At 43.3% G+C, this 27,371-nt stretch overlaps 1 pseudogene; it reads right to left on the bottom strand.

Moving 5' to 3' along the window:
* Positions 1–17,357: 17,357 nt before the first annotated feature.
* LOC121774378 lies at positions 17,358–24,326 on the bottom strand (annotated as a pseudogene).
* Positions 24,327–27,371: the final 3,045 nt, after the last annotated feature.

Raw genomic sequence — 27,371 nt, 5'->3', positions numbered from 1 at the left:
AATTTATCTCAATATAAGTGGTATAAGGATGTCTTTCTCTCTAAAGTCTTTATTAGAGAAGATTGTTACCAACAATTTTGGAAAGAGAAGTTCTTATCAGGACTACCCCATTTCTTTACTGAAAGAATCCGTAATAGAATAAAGCAAAAAAACAATGGAGAAATTCCATACCATTTGTACACATATGGAGACCTTTCCTCAGAAATTATTTCTGAAGGAATCAACTTATGTAATGAAATAAAATAACATAAACAAGTTCGAAAAGAAAAGGTTATGGGAAAGATGGTCGTTGGAGACTTTTGTGAGCAATTAGGCTTACAAACTTTTCCCCACAAAACCTTTGAAAAGAAAAGAAAGGTTTATAAATCTTCCAAAACTCCTTTCAAAAGAAAGAAAAGAAAATCTTTTCATAAGTCATCCTTTAGGGATGAAGAAAAACCCAAAGGAAGAAAACCCCCTGTCTGTTACAAATGTCACAGACTATCAATAGTCTATCTATTGATGAAGGATTAAAGAAATCCCTTGAAAAGATTCTCATATCAGAATCTGATGAAGAGCTTAAAGTTGCTGCTATTTCAGCTAGCGACAATAACTCTTCTGAAAATTCAGAAGAAGAAGAGTCAGACTGTAATGATAATTGTGACTATTACAAGACTCTTTGTAAAGCTAATGGATTATGTATGCTATCCACAGAAGAGTCTTTTATTCTTGAATTAATCGATCAGGTAACTGATCCAGAAAAGAAAAAAGAAGCTCTCCAAAAATATATGGAGAAATATGGTTCGGAAAATCAAAGACAAAAGTATAAAGAACGCGAACCATAAGCTTATAGCTTAAAAGAAATTCTTAATAGAGTTAAGAATTCAGGAAAAGAAAAGGAAGTCAGCCCAGCTGATTTAACTAGAGAAATTAGCTCTATAAAAAAAAGAGATAATTGATCTCAAACAAAGAATATCTTTGTTAGAATTAAATCAGAAATATAATCCTGATTCTGAACAGGAAGAGCCTGAATCCTCAGGATTCAAGGAAAATCCCTTGACCTTTATTAATATGATTAATAAAGTCATTACTCACAAATGGTATATTCAGGTTACCATTATTGTGCAAAAGGAATTTTATGTCAAAGCAAGAGCTATGGTTGACTCTGGAGCAGACTTAAACTGCATTAATGAAGGATTAATTCCATCCCGGTATTTTTCCAAAACTTCGGAAATATTGAATACTGCAAATGGAAAAAAGCTTTGGGTTAATTACAAGCTCGAAAAGGCTGCAGTATGCAATAAAGGAATTTGTCTTAAAATGCCATTTATAATGGTAAAAAATCTTTCGCATGAAGTCATCCTAGGAACCCTTTTCTTCATATGCTTTATCCAATCAAAAGCATTGATGAAAAAGGAATTACTAGTATGGTCAATTCTCAGGAAATTATTTTTAATTTCCTTACTCAACCTCTTTTTTTTTTTTTTTTTTTTTTTTTTTATTGAACACCATTACGGTGGAGGGTTCGTGGGTCCCTCATCCCTATATTTCATCAGAAATATTGTACAATGCAAGGCTACACCCAAAAGTGATGTACCGAGATAGACAAATTCGGAGTAGTATGCGGTCCGGTTCCACAAGCCCGGGCCTGGACCTCATCATACTCCCTTCCTGAAACGAAATACAATTGAGCAAAAACTAAGACAAAGACCCGTCTATCCATTGTCCTCTTCTTCCAATCTGATATTTGGCACTCCCAGCCGTTCAAGGCGGACCATAGCGGTTAAAAGCCTAGGAGCGGCCTCAATATTGACTTCATGATATTGCGTCGATTCCTTTCCCAATTTAGCCAGGTATTCGGCCACCTTGTTGCTCTCCGGGTGGACATAGTTGAGTTTGAACTTACCCTCCTTCATAATGCCTTGGACTCGCACCATTGTGTGTCGACATGCCGCCGGCCCCCAATCCCTTGATTCAATAGCTTTTTTAGCCTGATGTGAACTTAACTCTACCCATATCAGTGCGCCTCGCCTCTCGGCAAATGCCATACCTCGGAGTGTGGTATCGAGCTCGGCCTCAAGCTCGGAGTGTGCATCGATGGGCGTATAGAAAGCCCCCACCATATTGTCGAGATGGTCTCGGATGATCCCACCTCCGCAGGCTCTGTCCGTTGTCGCATCGTATCTGCCCATGACGTTTAACTTGAGCCATGGTGCATCCGGGGGGTGCCATTTGATAGCCACGGCCCTTCTAGTTGGTTCCTTCGGCCGAGGAGGGGAAAGTGTTAACCCCTCAAAACGAACATCCTTGAAGTGTTTCGCCCGTGCTCGCCCACTTTCCACCAGTTTCTGGACATATAGCCTGACTTGCCAAACCACGTTATAGGCCCTAAAGCAAACCCCATTGTGTCGGCTATTATTCCTCTCCGCCCACAAGTACCAGAGGATGATGCAGGGGAGAGTCCGGGCCATGTGGTCCTTTGTGGGCCGGTTGATTCTCTTAGCCCAAGTTTCGAGTCTAGATGGAATGGAGTCCGAAGGTCGGAGGGGGTGGCTCGCCCCATCAAACCATTCATCAAAGAGCCTCCAAACCATGCTTGCCCCTCGTCCATTAATAAAAAGGTGTTGAATGGATTCTATCCCCGGCTGCCTAGGGCAGCATTGGCATTTTGAAGCCAAGGAGATGTGCCTCCATTGTAGCTTTGCGTCGACCGGTATCCTATTCGAAATTAGCCTCCACATGAAGACCGAGATTGTTGTTGAGATGCCACCGTGCCAGATGTCTCCAAGAGCCGGGATACGAGGCCTCCGAGCTCTGTTCGAGTCCCATGCCGAGGACAGAGAGAAATTTCCATCTCGAGACAAAGTCCACCTTGGGACATCGGGGCAATTAGGGAGGATAGGGGTGCTCATGATGGCCTCAGCCACGTGAAGCGGCATGCCTGTTTGGTTGCATGTGGTTCCGACCTTAGCCCCATCCCACTGTCCATTCGTCCAAAACTCCGCCACCCTTGTCGTAGGTTCACCCCTTGTGTCTAAGCAAAGATCTCTGATTGGTCTATCCCCGAGCCAGATGTCGTCCCAAAACAGGGCTCTTCCATCACCAATGATCCAGCGAATGTTTGGCTGGGCCAGGGGCCAAGCGGCCGCGAGACGTCGCCATGTCGGGCTGCTCCTACCCGAGTTCAGCCGAGCCAGAGGTGATTTTGAGGCACAATACTTGCTATACATGTGTGAGGCCCATAAGGAAGTTTGCTCTCTAAAGCGCCACCACAATTTGACGTTGAAGGCCTTCAAGACGTCCTCAAATTTCCGAATCCCGAGACCTCCTTCCGTTGTGGGGAGGCAAATCTGTTCCCAAGCAATCCAGTGTGTACGTCGTTTACCCTCCACAGTGCCCCAGAAGAATCTCGCCAGTTGTTGCTCCAAGAGCTGAAGTGCTCCTTTTGTTGGTTCGATCGCTTGGAACACATGTATTGGGATGGCCTCGAGGGTACTCTTAATCAAGGTCAGCCTGCCCCCGAAAGATAGGTGTCTGTGAGCCCACCCCGAAATTCTCCTCGAGATTTTCTCTCGGAGGAAGAGAAACATGTCGGTCCTTTTGGCACCTTTGTAGATAGGTACGCCAAGATAGAGGAAGGGGAATGTACCTCGAGTAAAACCACCCTCCGTTTCCACCGTACCCGCACAACTACCGTTAGTCTCAGTAATGTAAAAATTGCTCTTCGATAGGTTGATCTTCTGCCCTGAGACGGCCGAGTAATCATCTAAACAAGCTCTAACCCGTTGGATGGGTTCCTTGGCCGCCTGCGTAAATATAACAATATCATCCGCGTAAGCCAAATGACTAACCTCGGAACTTGTCCGTGTAGACTGGAAGGTCATGTCCTTCTTCCCCAAAATGAGCTCATCCAACGCCCTTGATAGATATTCCGCTGCAATAATGAACAAGGCTGGGGAAATAGGATCCCCTTGTCGCAAGCCACGAGTGGATTTGAATAAGCCCGCCGGTGCACCATTGATTAGCACCGAGAACCAACAATATCCAATGCATCTTCCAATGAGACTAAGAAACGTCTCCGGAAATCCCATACGGCGCATGACTTGGATCAAGAAAGGCCATTGTACCCTATCATAAGCTTTTGCCATATCAATCTTGATTGCAACGTTTGGCGCGGGCCTCTTTCTATATAACTCGTGAAACATTTCTTGAGCTAAGAGGACGTTGTCATTAAGAAGCCTTCCTTTAATAAAACCACTTTGGTTCGGGGATATTACCTTAGGGAGGACGGGAGCCAGCCTTGAGGCAAGGATTTTAGTGATGATCTTATTTGAAACATTGCAAAGGCTAATTGGTCGATAGTCCGACCAAGATACCGGGTTATCCTTCTTTGGTAGTAACACTATCATTGTTGCGGTGATGCTTCGTGGGAGAAACGCCCCGTTGAAGAATTGTATAACCGCATCCCCCACATCCCGGCCAATGATATCCCAACAACTGTGATAGAAGGACGCGGTGTACCCGTCGGGACCCGGTGTGCTATCGGCCGAAATGCTCCATACCGCCCGTTTAATCTCCTCTTCATTGGGGGGGGTAGCGAGGCTCTCCAGGTCCGAGGCCAGTGGATGTTGCCGGATCAAGTTCAAATCTGGATCGGCCAAGGGGAGAGCCGAAGGAGCGAGTAACTCTTGAAAGAAGTTAGACGCCGAGTCCTTGATTTCTCTTTCGTCTGTAACAGTTCGGTCTCCCGCAAGAATCCCATGGATTCGGAGACGAGCTCTCTTTTGTTTTACCCAACTCTGGTAGAACTTCGTATTTCTGTCCCCCTCTTTGATCCACCGAACCGCTGCCCTCTGTCTCCATAGGTCCTCCTCCATTTTAAGTAACAGGATGTACTCCGCTATAACCTTGTTTACTCGGCATCTATTGGTCGGGGACGCATCAGCTTCGAAGTCTTGCTGGGCCTCTACAATGGTTGCCTCGGCCTCTTTAAGGTTGGAATGAAGGTTTCCAAAAGTTGCTCTATTCCACTCTTTAAGGATTCTTTTAAGCCTTGCGAGCTTGATTTGCAAGTTTAGGATTCCTCCGGCCTCGGTGGGTTGGCTCCAACTGGATTCCACGACTCCTCTAAACCCCTCGTGTCTCAACCACATGTTCTGGAATCGGAAATTCCTACCTTGCTCCCGTGTCACCTCTGTTTTACACCGAACCAGGATGGGACCGTGATCCGAGGTGACGCGAGGAAGGTTCGTAATCCTCGTTGTCTCGAAAACGCTCGTCCACTGCTCATTTATGAAGACTCTGTCAAGCCTCTCAAAAAGATTGTTCTTTGCCCAGGTAAAAGGTGCACCATCGAAGCCCACATCGACCAGTTTACAATCTTCCATTGCTTCCGCGAAGTCCAACATCTCCGCTTGCCTGTTAGACTCGCTCCCGGACCTATCTCGTGGGTTAAGAATGGTGTTGAGGTCCCCTCCAATAATCCACGGCCGACTCTCCAAGTTGTCCGCAAGGTCTCGCAATTTTTCCCAAAGTGGGTATCTTTCCGAGCGAGTACACTTAGCATAGATAGCCGTGACCGCCACTGGTTGGCTGCATGCCTCCGAGCGAAGGATACCGTGGAGCGCTTGCTCGGAGTCATCCATAACCTCAAAGTCAACTCCCTCTCTAGAAAAGATCCAAATTTTCCCGGCCGTGTTAGTGCCTTTGAAGTTGAGTCCGAATAGCTTCGAATACAACTCCGGGTTTGGCGCGGTGAGTGGTTCCATTATTGCCATGAAAGAAATATTATGAACATTAATTAATCTTTTGATAACGTTGCGGGACGAAGTTTTCACAATACCCCGCACGTTCCAAAACAAAAGGTTACAAGACATAATTAATTGGATGAGGACTTACCCGAGCGGGATGGAGACCGCCCTGCTACATCCGTCTTCCGATCATTTTTGTGCTTTGAACTCTCGCCGAGGCAAGAGGCTACCTCCTCCCCCGTGTTCAGGATTGGGGCCACCACAATTTCCATTCCAATCACATCATCTTCCTCGAGATGATCCGTTTCATAGGCCTCTTCCTCCATGAGTGCATGATATTTATTAATGCTCATGAAGTGATCTAGGTCCCCCTCGGGTGCCCTCGACCCTTCTTCCTCTTGACTCCTCGCCGGGTTGCCTCGTTTGATTGGAGAGGAAGGTCCGCTTGAAGCCTTGCGTGCGGGTCGGCCACGAGGTTGCCAACTCCCGTCCCCCTTAAAGCTCGACCATTCGGTCCCCTTGTGAGAACCTCCTCCACGCCCATTAGGTGTGAAATAAGACGGGTCCTGGTCGTGTCTCTCTCCCCATTGTCTTGGTTCAAGGACCTCCGGGATGCATGTGTTCGGGTAAGAACCATCCTCTTGAGCAACCGAGACCAAGGCCGAAGGAGAAGATTTTTTGCTTACCTCCTCCTTTTCCGGTCGATGCCATTCCGTGACAACCTTGTTTCCCTTATGTTGAGACGATTTTCCTGCCGTATTGTGACTTGTCTCCGAGTTCCTCTTCGCTAACGGGACGTTGTAGTTCCGCTTTGGCGGCTTCTCCTTATTACCCGAAGCATAACATGATGAGGCCGCATGACCCACATGCCGGCACTCCGAACAAAATGCCGGAATCTTATCCCATTTTATGTTTTGGATGGACACCCTACCGCACATATCCAAGATAATTTCCTCCGGAACCGGTTTGGTGATATCAATCTCCACGCAAATTCTTGCAAACGATAACCTCGACTTATTAGCCGTTGCACGATCAATTTGGATCGGATTTCCTAGGAGTTTTCCAATCGCAAACAATGCCGAATGATCATAGAGATGGATAGGAAGACCAATAAGATTACACCATATGGCTGCTATCGGTGACTCGCAATAAACATCGAAATCCGGAGTCCACTTGAAGACTCGCATTGGGTGTCTATCCACATACCACACCGGGGTATCCTTCGGACCATTAAGCATCCTCGCATAGTCATTAAGATCATCAAGTTGTATTAGCACATGTTTTGCGTTAATATATTTCCAATTCCAACCTCTAACGAACTTCATATTGTCTAAAGCTTTTTGTATTTGACTAGAGGCAGGAATGGAATGTGAAAACTTACCTACAATAGCAAACCCCAACGTGTCGGCCAATTGTTGTGTCTCGCTCCCGGAAAAATAGATCGACGGGACGCCATTGCTCGACGAAGCGAACCCCATGTTTTTTATCTTCTCCGGCTCAAAAATGTGATGGCCTTTCGGGTCCGGTTGGTTGCGAAGGATATCCGCCATCGACGGTTGTGGTTGCGGCCCTCTTTCCTTGTTCGGATTGAAAAGAGAGCCTTTGCCGAGCATGTGAGGCCCCCCCTGAGATCCCTTCTCCACCTGATTCGGCACCCCATGTTGAACTGCACCGGACGGGTCTTGCTCGTGTCTCGGCCTTCCCTTCAATGAAGACGCCTCCCCTGTTTCGAAAGTGCTACATAATTTCTTGGTTCGGCCCCTTTCGAGAGGAGGGAAGTGCTCGAGATACTCCTGGGTCGGAACAAGGCTTCTAGCGTGCTCAGCGGTTGGTTCGGCGTTATGGGACACGACCCTAATAATTGCTTGGGCCCTATTCGAACCTCGCGTATTGCCGGCGTCAAAATGTTGGAGGGGTTGTGAGGAAATCCGGTCCAAGTCCTCGGCGGAATCGAGGTTAGCTAGGTGCAAGAGGGATTGTTTTGGCTGCATATGTGGCTCCTCCATGCAACAATCACGTGAGCCAAGGATTGGGAAAGAGACCAATTGGCTTTCCTCAATGAAACTTGTCTTTATTGCCAAATCCGGAAAGTTGACTATAGTACCTTTTGTATGTTTTGTTTCCACACCCCCCAAGCAAGCTAGCTCCCTAGGATGTACCATCTCATCAGCCCCCATAGCAACGGTCATATTATCGCCGCCTGAAGGTTGCGCCGTCGCCGGAGCCGGCGTGGAGTCGAGGTTCAAAGGTTCCAGCCGTTCGGGGAATTCCAACTCTTGGGGTTCCGGGTTACCTACCTCGAAAGGACCCTCCTCACCACCAGTTCCGTCCTTTGGAGGCTGGGAGTAGAGAACAATCTCCTTGCCGGTCAGCATCACTTCTTCCGGCGACTTCTCCTTCAACCGGTCCTGGCTACCTTCGCTACCTTGACTTTCCGCGCATCCCACCACCCCGTCAAGCTCTTCCATAAGATTTTTCTTGAGGCCGCTTGTCCGAATCCCCTCCCCGTCGTCGTCTTCGGCAAAAGATTTCTTGACGTCCGGTTTTGCCGACGGGGACGGAGACGCGTTGAATCGTTTCCTTCCGTTACCTTTCATCACCGGCCGCGGAGTGGATTTCCTCATTTTTAGCCGGTCTCCTACACTCCGGCGGACCTCCTTTTTGCACGCCGTCGCACTTGTAATGGTGTCGCCGGTGGATTGGAACAAGGTTCTCGTTGCATCACTTTCATCGGCAGCCGAATCGTCCATGGTCGACGTCCGGCTCCCCGCGTGTGGCTGGGTGGTTCCGGTTATCTTGTCCGACGGGAAAACCACCCACCTCCGTTGGAGCAGACGTTCAAAGAGGCCAAGGTGGGATTATAGAGAGAAGGAGGAGCCTCTCTCTCTTGGAAACTACTCGGGTGACTTCCTTACTCAACCTCGTTATCACAAGATTGATGTTCTTCAGCAAAAGATTGAAAGAAAAGAAAAATTCTTGAATTCTCTTTCTCAAGAACTAAGTTTTAAAAAGCTTAATGAAGCTTTGAAAAACAAGAATATCCTAAAAAGGATAGAAGAAGTTAAAAAACATATTGTAAAAACATGCTGCTCGGATATTCCGAATGCCATTTGGACAAGAAAGAAGCATGTTGTTCACCTTCCTTATGAAATTGATTTCAAGGAAGGATCAATTCCTACTAAGGCTAGACCTATTGCAATGGGTCCAAAACGTTTAGAAATTTGCAAAAAGGAAGTTGATGATATACTTTCTAAGGGATTAATTAGACCCTCATACAGCCCTTGGACTTGAAAATGCTACCGAGCTTGAAAGAGGAGTTCCAAGGTTTGTTATCAATAAACCTCTCAATCAAGCTTTGAGATGGGTTAGATATCCTATCCCTAATAAAAGGGATCTTCTCAATCGGCTTTATTCAACCAAAGTTATGTCAAAATTTGACATTAAATCTGGATTCTGGCATATACAAATTGCCGAAGAAGATAGATATAAAACGGCTTTCACTGTTCCATTTGGACATTATGAATGGAATGTAATGCCGTTTGGGCTTAAAAATGCTCCTTCTGAATTTCAACATATCATGAATGATATTCTTAAGCCATACACAGAATTCTGTATATGCTACATTGATGATGTTCTGGTCTTTTCAAAATCTATTGACCAACATTTTAAGCATCTCAAGGCATTTATAAATGCTGTTATCCTTAATGGCCTTGTTATATCGGCTAAGAAGGTTAAAATATTTCAAACAGAAATAAAATTTCGTGGACATATTATTAAAGAAGAGACTATTTTCCCTGTTGATAGGGCTATATGTTTTGGGGGGAAATTCCCATATGAAATTAAGGATAAAACACAACTTCAAAGATTTTTGGGGAGTCTAAACTATGTTGCAGACTTTTACAAAGATCTTGCCCTTGATGCCAAACCTTTATATGAAAGGTTGAAAAAGAACCCTCCTGTGTGGTCGTTAGACCATACAAATGCTGTCATCAAAATAAAGTCTAAAATCAAGGAAATTCCTTGTTTAGCAATAGCTAACCCGGAAGCCTTTAAAATTATCGAAACTGATGCTTCTGAGTTAGGATACGGAGGAATACTTAAACAAAGAGTTAATAATAAAGAAACTCTTGTTAGATATACCTCAGGATTCTGGCAAGGAGCCAGAAAAAACTATTCTACTATAAAGAAAGAAATTCTCTCTTGTTCTCTGTATTCAAAAATTTGAAAGTGATTTATTAAATAAAAAATTCCTTATTAGGATTGATTGCAAATCTGCAAAGGATATCATTGAAAAGGATGTAAAAAATTTAGCATCTAAACAAATTTTTGCGAGATGGCAGGGAATTCTCTTTGTTTTTTATTTTGATATGGAGTTTATTAACGGAAGTAATAATTCCTTACCTGACTTCCTAACTCGTGAATTTTTGCAGGAAAATCATGCATCGATAAATTGACAAAGGAAAAAAGAAGGTTAATAAATCTTCAAAGGGGGGTCGTCAAGTGCAGTCTTATAAGGCCGCATGTGCAAAAACACAAGAACACCTTAAAGCTGAAACCCTTGAAAAAACTCCTAAAGAAAGGAGGCTTAGGGATGATGCCTATGCATTGGCAATCAGGTCTAATCAGACCAATGAGTATATTTATCCATACATTCCTCTCTCAACTGAATGGATTTGCCCAGTTGAAGAAAAATATGCTCACCCCTCTCCAGGAGAAATTTCTACCTTTTATTTGAGGGAGTTTGCTGACCCCTTTCTCTATCCAAAAGCATTTCAGTATTATTTTGCTGTACTGAGCACCACAAAATCTGTGGATTTTGATTCTGTCACTAGGGCAGGAACAGAATGGGCTTATTCCAAAGCCTTTATTAAAACATACTTCGCATGCTTCGCATTCAAGTGTTTCCAAGTGAAAGAACCCACTAATCCCAAACCTCCAAGGCTTTTTTGGATTTGGGAGGGAGATGGGAGCGAGTGTGAGAACTTTCCAACGACGGCTAGCCCTAGCTATTCCGAGAGGTCGTCCGTTTCAGAATCGGAGAAGGTAAGGGATGGTGTGCCTTCAAAGCATCCATCCGGCCTTCCCCACGGCTTTAATCTTGGTGTCATCCAAAGGTATTGGCTCGGCCTTATAGGGCTTGTGCGTGGCTGATTCTCCTCCCACGCTCCCCGACCCCTTTTGGGGGTGGAGTACTTTCGCCACCTTCCAAGCTCCCGCCGGCGGCACCAGGTTTTCCGGCGAGTTTTCCGGCACCTGGGCGTCGGGAGGCCGGTCCCCCTTGTGTTCGCCATGACCGATTGGTAGGGGAGGAGGGTGTGTGGCACATGGAGTAGAATTTGAATTCAAATTGCCACTTACCAAAAAAGAGCCAACACTTCCTTCCCCATGCAAAGTAAGCTTTGTCCTTTCCCTCATTGGTGAGTCACATGCATCCCACTTCTCACATGTCACCCCCACATCAAGACAAGGATTCACATGGTCCCTTGTACCTTCCACTTGTTGATGGTTGACCAGCACCATCTCCTTGGATGGTACATCATCGTTCCGGCTGCCGGCGCCGGCGAAGTTCCGGCCACCTCCCCACAATCGGGTTCCTCCAAATCACATGTTGGAGGAACCCGATTGTGAGGAGGTGGCCGGAACTTCGCCGGCGCCTGCCAGCCGGAACGATGATGTACCATCCAAGGAGATGGTGCTGGTCAACCATCAACAAGTGGAAGGTACAAGGGACCATGTGAATCCTTGTCTTGATGTGGGGGTGACATATGAGAAGTTGGACGCATGTGACTCACCAATGAGGGAAAGGACAAAGCTTACTTTGCATGGGGAAGGAAGTGTTGGCTTTTTTTGGTAAGTGGCAATTTGAATTCAAATTCTACTCCATGTGCCACACACCCTCCTCCCCTACCAATCGGTCATGGAGAACACAAGGGGGACCCGCCTCCCGACGCCCAGGTGCCAGAAAACTCACCGGAAAACCTTGTGCCGCCGGCGGGAGCTTGGAAGGTGGCGAAAGTACTCCACCCCCAAAAGGGGTCGGGGAGCGTGGGAGGAGAATCAGCCACGCACAAGCCCTTTAAGGCCGAGCCAATACCTTTGGATGACACCAAGATTAAAGCCGTGGGGAAGGCCGGATGCTTTGAAGGCACACCATCCCTTACCTTCTCCGATTCTGATACGGACGACCTCTCGGAGAAGCTAGGGAAGGGGGGTAGTCTTTTCACTGATATCTTGACGTGGAAGACCATCCATGCCAGTGATGCCACCACTCACCACAGTTGATGTAGAATCAGTTACTTTATCAACCTTCCTAAAGCTGCAGATGCATGCAAAGGGTAATATTTGTAAATTTGAACTGAAGAAAAAAACATATCATAGGAAAAATTACAGTTACACACCCAAAAAAATTAATCGTACCGATTATTGTCATACTCGGCGTCGAGAGTACTTAGTAAAGCAAGTTTATCATCGGACAGAAATCACTTTATATCTTCGAGAAGAGAAAAACACAGTTACTTCTTTTTCAAATTTGACTATTATGATTTCCACAAAACCCCTCTAATAAGCCACCTCCCAACACGTCCCCAGATATGAAAGCTGAGTTTTAAAAAATGTATCCCCATAAGACAGAAATCCCTGTATATCTTCAAGAAGAGGAAAAAAACAGTTAATTCCTCTTCAGATTTGACTATTTTGATTTCAGTAAAACCACACTAATAAGCTCCCTCGCAACACATCCAGTGACTGAGTTTAAAAAATGCAACACCTGGACCAACAAACTGTTGCATTCCTAGATGTAGCTGCACTAGATTGTAAACCGACGTCGTTGCATAAGTCAATTAAATCCTGGAAAATGATTATAACGCATGTTAAAACCGATAAGTTTTGAGCACCTTCAGCTTAATATGAGAAGTACCAAAGTCGCCCACTGCAGAAACCATCCATGATAGGCCTTCACTAAGAACCTATGGAAATATCACAGTTATATTCAAAAGAGAGGACAAACAGATGAAGGTTTGAGCACCGACACCTTCCCACAAGGAAATATCTACATAGTTTTAAGCGCACCTCGGGTGAAAGAATATCATGCAACCATTTGTAGAGCTTCAAAGCTTGATCAAGTGCAGGTGCAGCCAATCCTGTAACAGGTCCGAATACATCTTTAATATTCATCAAGTTGATGATTCTTCAAGTGCCTGGTAATTCTCAAAGACCAGAGTGTGTATCTGCTCAATTTGAAAAGAAACTTCCCCCAGAAAATGGACCTGATAAGTAAAACAATCAAGACATTCTGCTGTTGGTGTGGCGAAATCCATAACGTATGAAAGGTATCTAAACGATCGAAGAGTAAGAATGCGTTTTACAATAGTGGAAACATATATAGCTGTTCCAGGTAACCAGCAATGCATAATCATGATACCTGAGCTTTGTGTATGCATCTAAAACGCCAAAAGAGATGCAAATTCATCCACAAACCATGTAACAACAACAAGTTTCTTTGCTGAAACTGTTGGCCTCTCATCGCAGTCTCCAAAACATAGTCGTAAGCTATAGTTTCTATTACAGATGTATGTGCACTAGACATAACACATAGTTAGTCATGCCACTCTCGCCGAAGGATGGAATCTAGATTTTGTACGAAATAGGCGTTAAGCATGAACTATAAAACATCTGCATATATCTTGTAACTATATTCATTTGCATACCTTGCAACTACTTTCATCTGCAGTGGTTGAATAATTGATGTATAGCTGTATTTTTCCCAGCTTTTTCTTGCTCTGGTTCTCGAGATATAAAACACTGACAATGCTTATTCCCCTGCATCAAAACAAGCAGAAAAACTTGACCCCTTGACACACACACGGATTTGTTTCAAAAATAACAAAAAACCAAAGATGAGGTCAAGATCAAGTACCGATTCATCAGAAATGTCAGCCACCTGAACAAGAGCATGCGCAATAATGGAGCCACTTACCAACCCCGACCCGGATCGATATTCAAAGGCGTTGGGGTTAAAATTCAAAGGGTCAAATATGTCCGTTAAAATATGGATCTTTGCCGAGGAAGGAACCAATTTTGATATTGAGGAGGATATAGAACAAGTCCTACATGGAAAGCTAACTTCACATAGCATGGCGAATCCTATCTACATCTCGGCGGTCTATGCTAAGTGTACAAGACTAGAACGACACCCTTTGTGGGATAAAATGAGGGAGATCTCAAATCGGACAAAAGGAACACCTTGGTTGATTGGAGGGGATTTTAACACGATTCTCGCTCACGGTGACAGAATTGGTAGTGAGACCAATAGGCAGGCGGAGATGATTGATTTTGCCGAAGCCATTGAAGATTGTAGGCTTCTCGACCCGGGGTTAGATGGCGCGGAGTTTACTTGGGCCAAAAATGGGCTGTTCGAAAGGCTTGATAGGATGTTTGTTAGCGAGGCATGGACCAACGCTTTCGAGGCTACAAGGGTGACCAATCTCCGAAGGATCTCCTCGGATCACGGACCGATCCTTGCTAGGTGCAAGATGTCGAGGCCTTTTCTTGGGGATAGTACATTACGGTTTCAAAACATGTGGGTCCGGCACGATGAGTTCATGCCGCTGGTACAAGACACTTGGGATCAGCCGACGGGGGCGAGTGGGCTTCTGAGTCTCCAAATTAAGCTTGCCAGGAGCAAGAAGGCCCTAAAGGCTTGAAATAAAGAAGTTTTTGGCAATATCCATGCAAACCTCAAAGCGATGGAGGAAGGGATTGCGCAGGCTCAAGCCGAATTTGAGGCTGATCCATCGCCCCAAAACAGGACTGAGATGAACAAGAACATTGCTGAAAACATTCTCTTATTCCGGATGGAGGAGGACTTCTGGAAGCAAAAAACGGCTCTAAGGTGGCTTGCGGATGGAGATAAAAACACCAGGTTTTATCAAAGCTGGGTAAAGCAGAAGAGAGTTAGACTCCGCATACACTCCATTAATGCAGATGGCCGAGTGATTGCGGATGAAACAGAGATAAGAAACTCGGCGATTGAGTTCTTTCGGAGCCTCCTTGCACCGGACACCCCTGAGCTTGAGGAACCGGATCTTGATATAATTCAAAAACTCTCCCCCTCAACGGACCTAGAGGAACTACACAAGCCACCAAACCCCGAGGAGGTGAAGAAATCAGTGTTTGACATCTCTGGGGACAGTGCACCCGGTCCGGACGGCTTCTCGACCGTCTTCTATCAATCTTGTTGGGGGACCATTGGTGCGGATGTGGTGGAAGCTATACAACAGCTTTTTCGAGGGGCTTATCTCCTCCGAAGCGTCACGGCCACAAATATTGTCCTTATCCCGAAGAAGGCCTCGCCCGAGACGTGGGCCGACTATCGATCCATAAGCCTATGTAATGTCCTCAACAAGATCATCACAAAAGTACTTACTGCTCGACTTGCTCCCTTCTTGCCCCAGGTTATTTCCCCGAACCAGAGCGGTTTCTTGAAGGGTCGGGCTCTTACATGACAACGTTCTTCTCGCCCAAGAGATGTTCCACGAGTTAGCAAGGTGTTCCCCAGCACCGAACGTGGCAATTAAGATCGATATGGCTAAGGCTTACGACAGGGTCCAATGGAGTTTCTTGCTCAAGGTTCTTCGGCACATGGGTTTTCCGGACGCATGGATTGGCTTTATTGAGAGATGTACTGGTTCATGCTGGTTCTCAGTTCTTATTAATGGCGCTCCCGCCGGGTTCTTCAAATCAACCCGAGGGCTCAGACAAGGAGACCCCATCTCACCGGCATTGTTCGTGATTGCCTCTCGGGCCCTCGACAAGCTCATTCTAGGCAAGAAGGAGATGACCTTCAAAGCCTCCAAAAATTGCATGCAAATCAGCCATCTAGCCTATGCCGACGACATTATTATCTTCACACAATCAGCCGCACTCCCCTTGCGCCGGCTCAGATCGTGCCTAGACGAGTATGAGAGAGTCTCCGGGCAACTGATCAGCATTGCCAAAAGCAACTTCTATATAGCCGAAGCACACGAGCAATGGGCGCATGAAATTCAAAGAGAAAGAGGCTTTGCGCGCGGGACGTTCCTTTTCCTCTACTTGGGAGTTCCCATCTACCGGGGAGTCAAACGCACAGAAATGTTCATGTTCATTCGGGAGAAGATTGCTAGGAGAATTTCCGGATGGGCGCATCGACACTTATCTTTTGGAGGGAGGCTTACCCTCATTAAGAGCACCATTGAGGCGGTTCCTATCCACATTTTCCAGGCTATTGAGCCGACAGCTGGTGCCCTTAAGCTCCTCGATCAACAAATGGCATGATTTTTTTGGGGCTCGACGTATGAAAGAAAACAGAGTCACTGGATCAGTTGGGAGCAAATGTGCCTCCCCACCAATGAGGGAGGGCTCGGCATTCGTAAGTTCACTGAAGTCCTACGAGCCTTTAACATCAAATTGTGGTAGCGCTTTCGAGAGCAGAGTTCCTTGTGGGCACGTTACATGATGCACAAGTATTGCGCCTCATCATCGCCCCTCTCCCTAAGAACCTCGGGAAGAAATAGCCCAACCTGGAAGAGGTTGGCCAAAGCTTGGGCCCATGCCCACCCGAACATCCGATGGCTAGTTGGGCATGGAAGGATTTACTTTTGGGACGATATTTGGCTTGGCAACGAACCTCTCAGGGGGCTATGCCTTGATGAGTGGGGCAGCCTGGTGACGACCGTCTTAGAGTTCATTAATGACGGCGAGTGGGATGCCCCTAAGCTACAGGTACTTCATGATCAAGCTGGCTTTCCTCAACAGATCATTGACCAAATATGTAAAACTCCGATCTTAGCTGGGGAGCCGGATATCCCGGGATGGACGCTCTCCCGGCGAGGAGACTTCTCGTTAGCAACTTGGGAGACGACCCGAACACCTAGGCCCATCATCCAGGGACTCGAGGATATTTGGAAGGCTGGTCTCACTACCACTATTGCCATCTTCAATTGGAGACTAATGTCTAATCGAATCCCTGTCGACGCAAAGCTCCAGTGGCGCAAGATCAAACTTGCATCTAAATGCCAATGTTGCCCTCATCGGCCAAGCACCGAGTCCCTCCAGCACATCTTCATTCAAGGCGTGGGTGCGATTAGTGTGTGGAGGGAATTCGACGGATGGTTTGAAGGCCTGTGCCCTCCCCTCGGGATGAATGACACCATACCATCAAGAATTGAAGTGTGGGCGCGAATATCGCAGCAGCCGGGAAGGAAGCACCTCAGCCGAGCCATGCCTTTCTTCAACGGGATTAAACACGAAAATGAAGGAAACAGAGCACATACCCAGATTCGAACAGAATGTAAAACTTTGGTCATCGGAAACTTACGACTAACCGGAAATAACTCAGATCTACATATACTAGACGAAGCGAAATAAAAACACGTAGACTAGGATTTAAATAAAACCAACTCTGCTCAGATCTCACGTCGAACGCTTAATCCACTTCGGATCCAAGCAATCCGAAACCAACAACAACTAGATTCCACTCCAGAACTTCCGATCTAACAGATCTACTCCGATCAACATCAAATTTAAACGTTTCCATAATCAAAACTACAAAACCAAATTCAGACCTCCGATTCATTCACCAACAAACTCCGATCACTCCGATTCAGCCATTACTCTGCACAGATTCAATAAACAATTGCGAAACGCATCCAAAACAAGCAAGCTAGCTCAAAACTCCAGAAAATCACAACAACAAAATCAGACATCGACATCACAGAAAATTAAACTTGCATAAAACACGGAAATAGTCGATAAAATAGAATGCCGAGCTTCGAACAGCGAAGCTCGGTGGAAACCACAAAATGCGAGAAAAGTAAACGGGAACTTGTTTCTTCGCCCTCAACAGGACGGTGTTACAACCTAACTTGAAACGAGAAAGCCGAAAGTGAACCCAAGCGCCCTGAATTTCCCTCTAAAAATCCAAGTGTATAGAAAAGTGAACTAGCTGCCGACTGTTAGTGAGGTCTCCCCCCAGAAGATCCCTCCAGAATGCATGCAACCTTCCTTTTATAGACACGGACATAATCTTCTAGAACCTTCGTAGAAATCTCCATTCTACCCTTCAGTTCTGAGATTTACTCCGTCTTGCAATTTCTTTCACAATGTTCACTTATTCGCCATTTTCCTCGGGCGTGTGATTGCCTCCTTCTTTTCCTGGACCTGGCGAATTTCTTCTATACACCTGGCTTAAAACATGTGTTAGACCGAGCAAATTCACAAATTTATCCCCTAGACCTATGCATGAAATTAGCCTTATCAAACTGCTCACACTTAAACCATGCTTGTCCTCAAGCATGAAAGACAAGAAAAAGAATAAGGCGAATTTCAACGCACGATCCCCAAGAACGACTCTACAAACAAGACACTAACACAAAACAGACTCTCAGACTCATAAAAGAAGACAACACACAAAAAGAAACAACAGACAAGCATGAACTAGTTTCAACTTTTAGGCGACTGTCCCCACAAGCTTAAGTTCTCTCCGATTGTCTACAGTGTTCAAATCATCCCCCTTCCTTCTTCTACCTAAACGGTCCGTCAGTTCGTCAAGATAGCCTATTGATTTCCCAGCGGTTAGGTTCGCTCGATCACTCATTCCTCACCAGGGATGTTAGGATCGAAACGCTCCAAAGTTAAAGTTACACCACTGATGCGTCGGGTTATGAGAGTTTTCTCCTTTCTATCGTCTCCCGATTTTTCTATATTTTTTTTCATTCCTGGGTCAGGTAATTATCACTTCCTGCTCTTGGGTAATTAATCTTCTTTTTCCCCTTTTTTTCCCTGGATTTCGTCTAGCTTATACCTCCAATTTGTTATTTTATTCCTCCCCTGGACTTCGTCTAGCTTATACCACCTGTTCTGGACTTCGTCCAGCTTATTCCTCCATAACCCATTTTTTTCTCCTTTAGACTCTACTCCATAAGCATCAAGTGGCAGCCCATTTTTTCATGTTTAAGAGCTTCAAGTGTTTAGGCGTATAAGTCGCTTTTTCTAGTGGACTCTACTTCATATCAGACCGCTTTAGTTTATTAAGGAAAAGGCATCAAAGTTTTGACGTGTACCTTTCTTCAATTGCTCTAACTAGGGAATTCTTTGCCTTATTATATCCCTAGCTCCATGCAACAGCACAAACACCAAAAACTTAGCCTCAACAGCACCAGCTGCTCCCAAGTAGGTGCCCAATCATGGATTTTGTGGAATTCACTTTCAACTAAAAATATAAGGATTAGCCACGGTGTGTACAAACACCTTGTAATAATCATTGGTCCATGACAAAGAGTTTGAGTAAATGAGAAGACCTCTGGATTCTGGCCAAAACAATGAATAAGAGCCTGATACTCCCTTAAGATCACCAGCTGGAGTAGAAGTTGCATGTGCATTTATATAATTTACATCTTCTTTTGATACTCCTGATTGAGCCAAAGCCTTCTCAACGCATAAAATGACACCAGTTCCTGCTGTAGGAAGGTAAGGTCAGGAGGTCAATACACATGGCAGCAGGCAAAAGATGTTCAGAAGCCTGCATTACTTCTAATTTGTAACTGATTACTGCAGAAATTGAACTAGATCGGAACAGCTCAACATCCAAAGAGGACAAACAAGATAACTATTAGGACAAAGGTATGTAATGCCTGTTCTGCAAACAGAAAATTGATAACTATCACAACAGCTAGACAGAGCAAAATATCTGTAAATTGAATAAACAGAAGCAATTATCCGTCCCAGAGATATTAGGGAATGCTTCTACATTTATCTTAATCGTCATAATTTAATTCTACCTTCTTTGAGGTTATAGTGGCTGGATCGGGTATAGATAAAAGAATCAATTGATCCATTCATGAGCAGTAAATAAGAAACAGCCAACAGTTAATGTGTTAGTTCTGGTAAATAACCAGGGATGAGGCATGCCATACAACAGTTAAACTTTAAAGATGTAAATATCATGGCCAAATTTTATGAAAAATAGATTTTCATGTGCATATCCCATGGATAAATGCAAAACAAAGTATAACTACTAAATTAAAACAATAAGTGGAAATCTCCAAGCTGTTTAAAAGGGTAGGCTCGTCTATTTTATCTTTATGTATATAATGGTCATAGTGCTCATCATTAAATTTGAAAATGCAAACCATAGAATATAACTGCAGTTATATTGTGAAGTAAAATGGTTAGGTCTCTGCAGAAATTGCTCAAGTGGTAGAACTAGCAAGTCTAGCATAGTGCCATCCAACTGTAAATATAACTGTAGTTAGCTATTAGTTATTTGGTGAAGTAAATGTGTTGGTCTCTTAATAGCAATTGCTCAAATAGTTGAACTAGCATAGTGGCGATGCAATTAACCAAATATCACCTAGTTAAACCGTCTTCTTTCAAGATTTTTGTTGTACTTTTGGCAATTATAAGAGAGCACTACGGGAGGTGGCGGTAGCTTATTCCATGCAAACTGTAAGAATGAATGAATCATTTGGGAACGCATCGGCCACAAATGCTTTGGTTATAAGTCTGTTTATATCTTTTTGCATTTCTCAAAGAACTTCAGTTTATCTTAATAGTTAATACCGATATCTTAATACTTTAGTTCAATATCTTATTACCTTAGCTCATAAAGTTTAAGATCATTTATGAAAGGTAAGAGAGAATAAAGTAGATATTGATCTTAATATCTTAATACCTTTGTTCAAACTTGATGAAAGAGAAAAAGTAAGATTGAGTAAAGTAAGATAGAAGAAATAGGTTACTTTTTGCCAAAAAAAGAAATGACTCAGCTTCAGTGGGACAACCCTAAAAGGAATACGACTCAGCTGCAGAGGGACGGAGGGAGTTTATTATATCAGCAAGTTTAAGATCATTTGCAATAATTATTACCTCAAATTGAACTTTCCAGGAAAATCCTACAAATCATTATCAAGGATTAACTGGAAAAACTCCTACAGCATATGATGCTAAAGAAGCTCGTAGCGCTAAAACTATAGTTTGCTTGTTGCTGGAAGTAGATGCTATGGACTAATGACAAGACATTTCTTGCGCTCAAATTTAAAACAAATGTAGACATCATATTTGCTAGTGTGAAAACTTTGTGTAGAGTTTTATAGTCAATCATTCTTACGGGCAGTTCACCCCTTTCTATGACAGTCTTACAAATTGAATTGAAGTTGTATCCCATTACTCATAAAGCTGCAATCTCAACGTCTCTTTGTTCACAAATAATTTGTACAACATAAAAATAAATCAAGGGATTGACCTTGTGGGTGAGGCTCTGTCATGTGATAGGCATCAGAAGTGAAGCTTCCTCCAAGAAACTCAGCATAGATAGTTGCACCTCTACTCTGCTCGTCCACAAATGGTTTGACATGTAATTATATGAAAAATTTTAGCAAACACGAAAATTTCCTGTATATAGTGAAAAAGTATTAAGCCTTGCTAGCGTTGACGATTTTGCAAAACCTTTGCATGTTCAAGTTCTTCCAATAGTAGTACTCCAGCACCTTCTCCCATAACAAATCCATCACGACTCTGTCAAAGATAACACATAATATCAAAAGTGGCACAGAGAACCAAGATTGTTCTGCCACCGGCATACTGCAGGATTGCAAGTCAAACAGTTGGCTGAACTGAAACATGGATCTTAGAACAGGGGATGGTTATTATATTCTCAGGAAGTATTAAAAATGTTAAATTTGGCCACTTAAAAGTTCTGTAAACTAACAATTTTACAACTACCACAAGACCATGCCAATCCACACAAGTTACAAAATGCTACTATTGAGTGGTGTAGTTATATGGGGTTCGTCAATGGTATCAAGACAGTTTATCTTTCATGGAAATGAAGATAAAGTAATCAACAGTTGTAATATAATTATTAGATAAACAGAATAAATGACATATTCACTTGCAGTCTAGCTTCCAGCAAATGCAGCAACGTCAGCATGGGAGGCATGAAACTTTCTGACGTAAGATGAAATATAATATCCTGATTTTTAGATGATTTTTATATCGAATTTATTTACATGTGATATAGATAAAATGGACAGAACATTACACTATCCCAAGGACGTGAGGCTTTAGTTGGATCACTGTTTCTTTGCGATAACGCTCTGCATGCAACAAAGCCTCCCAAGCCTGCACCAGATTTTCTGGTTGAGAAGTTAAATATATCAAATCTGAAATTGTGAACAAGACAAAGGGTAGTCACCTATTGGTATAATTGCTGCATCTGAGCCACCACAAAGCATCATGTCCTGAGAAATATTAACAGGTATCAGAATCTGGGAAGGAGAAAGACATTATCTTTGGGAATTGTCCAGTTAGTTCGCAAAAGAATTGATGCATAATAGCCAGGAACGGAAACCACTAGCCTGGATCTTGAAAGAGAAAATCAATTGACTTACAGCTTCACCTCTGATGATGTGGTTAGCAGCATTGAGTATGCAGAAGTTACTTGTTGCACAAGCAGTAGATATTGAGTAGTTCGGACCCATCCACCCCTGTAATAATTAGTCTTCAGATTATGTCACGAGTTATGCATTATCCAAGCCGCTACAGTAAAAAAAATGGAGGAACTTATTTAACCAGATCCATGGCAAGCATGGCAGAACCCATGTTGGTAGTTGCAAAAGGAACGCAAAATGGATTCATCTTCCTATATGAGATCCTCAATGCTTCAATTGCATCATAAAAGACCTGTACAAATAGCACACCCACTGAGAGAGGGGACAACTGTATCATCATAGAAAATATCTTCATCAAAACTATGGTGAAACAATAGCAGCTATTGAAGATGCACAACTCAAGAAAAATACCCTGCCAGACCAAATACGAAATTGTCATTTTCATTTGATGAAGTATGAAACACAAAGTTTACAAATGGTTCAATCTGTAATGTCAAGAAAAAGTGATAACACACACGTGAACCAGATAGCAGAAAATTAGATTTTAACTATGAAGACGAAACCCCAATACGAGAAGCAAGCAAAGTATTTCAAATCGGAGCTTAACACAAGTTATTACCCAGCCACTTTCTTTATTTAATATTAAGCAAATGAAAAACTAAACATACTTGCATTCCACCCATAGCCGAGCCAATTAGAACACCACATTTTGCTTTATTCAATTCGTCCATGAGATCCTCGGTAATTCCTCCATCAGCCAATGCCTTCTTGCCTGCTGTCAGCATGTAAAGCATGAACCTGTCCATTCTTTTGGAAAGTTTAGGTACAACCCAGCCATCTGTTGAGAATGACTTGATTTCTCCTGCAATTCTCTGCAATTGAAACCCTTAATAACAACATTTAACTAGCCTGAAGCAATGAAAAGAGGATAATGCTAAAGACATACGGTCGGAAACTGCGAGCAATCAAAAGCCTCTATCTCACTAATTCCACTGACTCCATTTAGCAGATTATTATAGAAGACATCTGGATCACTACCAAGTGACGTCTCCACACCCATACCTGTCACGACCACTCGTCTTTGCTTGGTTGGAGGTTTCATCTTGGATGAAATTTCCATGGCAGGACTAACCGCTACTTCCATCGTTTCTCCTGTAGTTCACATGGGAATAAAATGCATAAAAAACATAACTATTGAAAGTGTTTTTCCACAATGAAAAATGAATAAAACCAAATGTCCACAATAAGATGAACTGCCCATTGACCCATAACTGTCAAATTCTCAGGGAACCTAAAATTGCTGGGATGAGAAAGGAAAAGGAAAAAAGGGAAAACGACAACATGCAAATTGGCAAACCTAACTAAAGCCAACCGCACCCACCCACCACAAAACCCAAAATTTCACATTCCAGACACAGGGAGTAGGTTGGCATCACTTGTATCAGAGAAGTTAGAGCAACAACTACACCATAATGAGACCCACCAGTCCAATGAAATTGATAGTTTATCTGTCCAAAACCAATGTCAAAAACTAAGAACTGATTGAAATGAATCCTCTGGTAGTTAATTAGGCCAACGACAATAAATTGGGGGAAAATATGCATATCAACTCAAAATTAAAAAACAAAAAAAAAAATCCGAAGTCATAAAAAAATCACAGAACACATAAACTAGCACAGAGCAATAACGAGAAAAAAGCAATGCACCGGAATGGGCGGAGAAGCGGAGCAATTTCCGGCGGCAGCGCTGCATCGGAGCATTCCTCGATTCGAAACACTGCTGAGATTTATCCAAGGCGAGAGAGGAATTCACGAGATTCGGAACGCATTTGGCGCGGCGGCGGCGTGAGCTGGATTCCCCGTCGGACATGCATGGGGGCGTCAGCCAAGAGCACATCACCGATGACGACGCCATCGAAATCCGCCCTCCGCCAACACTAAACGGAATCGAAGGCTGTAGAAATCCGCAGCGAGCATACACTAGCTGTTATTGAAGCTGTAGAGAGAGATGTTGAGCTCAATTTTCCTCTCTCTCTCTCTCTCTATGCAGCACGTAAAGTGAGTAAGGTTGGAGTGGAGTGTAAGCTTCGAAATGACAATGATGAAACCAACGAGAAGGCGCTTCCTCTCATTGATTGAATTGAATCTGAGTGTTACGTATTTCCTTTTTTTTTCCTTTCTGATATTTTTTGGCTTTTATTTCTTTTTTTGGTTAAAAAAATAAATACTGTATTTTTTGAAACAGTTGCAGAGGAGACGAGACGACTTGTCGTGAGAGAAATGAAATGGCACTGAATGCACTGCTCTATCTTTGCCAAAAAAAATTAGGGGCTAGCAAATCGTGCAGATTGGGTCGCTTTGGGTTAATCTTATAAGGACTCAACCCAATAAGGTCTAACCTGAACTCGATCTGTTAAGGGAACTGTGAATCCGAACACGATCCCGACCTGCTACCTTCAAACCTGAACACGACCCGAACACGTTAACGACACGATATAATATAGATTAACGTGACACGATAACGACCTGGATTCGATATTGCGTAGTTAAAACCTGATATACATGATTAAACATAATTTTACACAAATAAACCTAATTTTTAAACTTGATTTACATAATAAAAAGAGTATAGTACTATTTTGGTCCTAAACATATGGCTGATTTACGATTTTGGTTCAAAACATTCACTTTTTGAAATTCGAGTCCAAACATACGAAAATGTTATCGTTTACATCCTTTTTTGACGGTTTTCGTCATTTTTTACGGTCAACCATCAATTAGCCTAATTTTGACCCGATTAGACTTAATATGAGATTATTAGTTAGGTTAATATTATGTTAATTATTTTGCTAAATAATTTAATTTTTTAATATTTTGAATATGAAACATCAAACCCCAATTTTCACTAAGTGTGGGTTTTGGAACATCAAATAATCTCTCTCTTTTCTATCTTCTCTCTCGTCACTCTCTCTTTGCTATCTTCTCTCTCGTCACTCTCTACGATGAAGAACCCTAGTTCTGATTCCAACCAAGAAGCCCGATTCCGACCGATTCTGACCGATTATTGTTGGTTGCCATGAGTTGGAAGTCGCCGTACCCAAACGACCGTTCCACCGAAGGTCTCGTCGACGTAAAAAAAGCATATGCGAGGAAGAGGAAGGTCTCGACTACTGGTAGTTCTGGAAAGAACAATTCTCGTCCGCCTGACACCGAACAAGGACTGTCGGCTCCTCAAATGTTGCTGCCTCCTCTGTTGCAGCCTCCTCTGTCCCTCCGAACTCCTCTGTCCCTCTGAAGAAGTAAACACCTTGATGGAAGGGTGTTTGATGTTGGCATGTTGTGCTGGGCTTTGGAGCCCCTTGCACAGCGGAAGTCATGCATTCACAAATAAATCATACATACAGATCTATTTGACCGATTATGAGATTAATTAACTACATGTTAAACACAGAATTGCATCCAAGAACGCACATAATTCATGTAAAAGGAATTAAAACCTAAAACATGAATTCCTACAGTTTAGAATTACAGATCTGATTCTCCAAAGAATCGTCGATTGCTTACGCCTTCTCCACGTGATGTTCTTCGTACTCAACCACGAACCGTCTAATCTGTATCCCGAACTCAGAATCTGACCTTTGGGTGGGCAAAGCTTGTCAGAATCGAAAAGGGTTTGATTAGAAAGAAGACAGATTTTCAGTTCTAGAGAGAACTGAAAAAAACGTTCACTCCAGAGAGAGGAAAGTTAATTATTCTTAATCTTCTTTCTAATCTCCTTTTATATAGAGTTATTATGGGCTAGATTAGGGATCCATGGAGGTTGGACTTGGGACAAACCTGTTGGACTTTTACTAATTAAATTGAGCCCCAATTTAATACAAGTCCAACAGAATACTATTATCAGCCACTATAGTAAAATAATATTGAGTACCCGTCCAATCCCAAATTACGAGTAATCCGGACTTTACCTCTTTAATTTATTATTTCCCGTGTTTAAGATATAAATATCCATTAATTAATTTAAACCTGCTATTTGACTTTAATTAATTAATATCTTTTTCCAAGAGTTGTCTAGTTCAAAATCTTTATTTATTATTCTGGAATAAATTCCAACCTGCCGGGTTTCTGAATAATAAAACCTTTTTCGAACACCTCTTGAGGATATTATCAAACTGGACTCACCCAGCACACGATTCATTGCAATAACAATACTTGCACCTCTAGACATTAATCACCACTGCCCAAGATATCAGGATTCTTGGATTGCGAAAAATCCGCACCATTTGATAAATCAAAGTAGTGCATAATCAATATCGTATGCTCAATGTTATATCAACAATGATTAAGAAATAACAATCACCGAGACCTCGTCTTTTAGTAAATAGCAAGAAAGACTTATCTCAACTGTTAGATCCTTCAGTGCTATACCACACCAGTGTCGTTTATTTCCTTAGGTAAGGAAACATGCGGACTGACACTGCAACCTTTCACGATAGGTAGCCAAAGCCTATCTAGGTTGTGAAATTCTATTTCTCTTCTACAAAGGACCAACTGCGTCACCTTCTGTGAACGTCGTTCACGACCAGTCTACTATGCAGAAGAATTAGACTTATTTGCTTCTTATACATTTAAATATTTGAGAAACATCTTATAAATGCATAACCAAACACCAATGCGATAAAATTAATTCTGCTCGCCTTGGGTTAAAAGTGGATTGTAGAGTTTATTGTATACAAGCAATTTTTTTTTATAAAAAAACGCCCTTTGTGGGCGGGGGGTTTAGGCAGACCCCAACCCGTAAATAAGATCAAAATGTAATGTTCCAAAGGCATGATCTTAGCCCATAAGTGACTAAGATCTAAACAAGTATATGGAGATGCAAAATAGAGGTTCCACAAGCCGGGATCCTCCATTCTATCAAGTGAAAAACGGATGACTAAATACACTAAAGGGAGAGTCGAAAAAGGACCAAAATCAACCACCAGAAGAACTAGATCAACCCACATCTCTACGTCGGAAACGGAAGTTAGGATATCCCAGCTGGTCCATCCTAACTAGCGCCTTCAGGTACCGAGGCGCAGAGATTGGATCAAAATATGTAAGGGCAGGGGTTTGGACCCCCTACCTGCCAGAAAATCAGCAGTCCGGTTTCCCTCTCTGTAGATGTGTGAGAATCGAACATGCCGCTGAGCTGTCATGCTCCGGATCAAAGCCATATG

The sequence above is a fragment of the Salvia splendens genome, chromosome 17 (genome assembly GCF_004379255.2).
Source record: "Salvia splendens isolate huo1 chromosome 17, SspV2, whole genome shotgun sequence".
Classification (NCBI taxonomy): Eukaryota; Viridiplantae; Streptophyta; class Magnoliopsida; order Lamiales; family Lamiaceae; genus Salvia; species Salvia splendens.
Note: the sequence above shows the minus strand (reverse complement) of the source record. Positions and strands in the feature narration are given on the sequence as shown.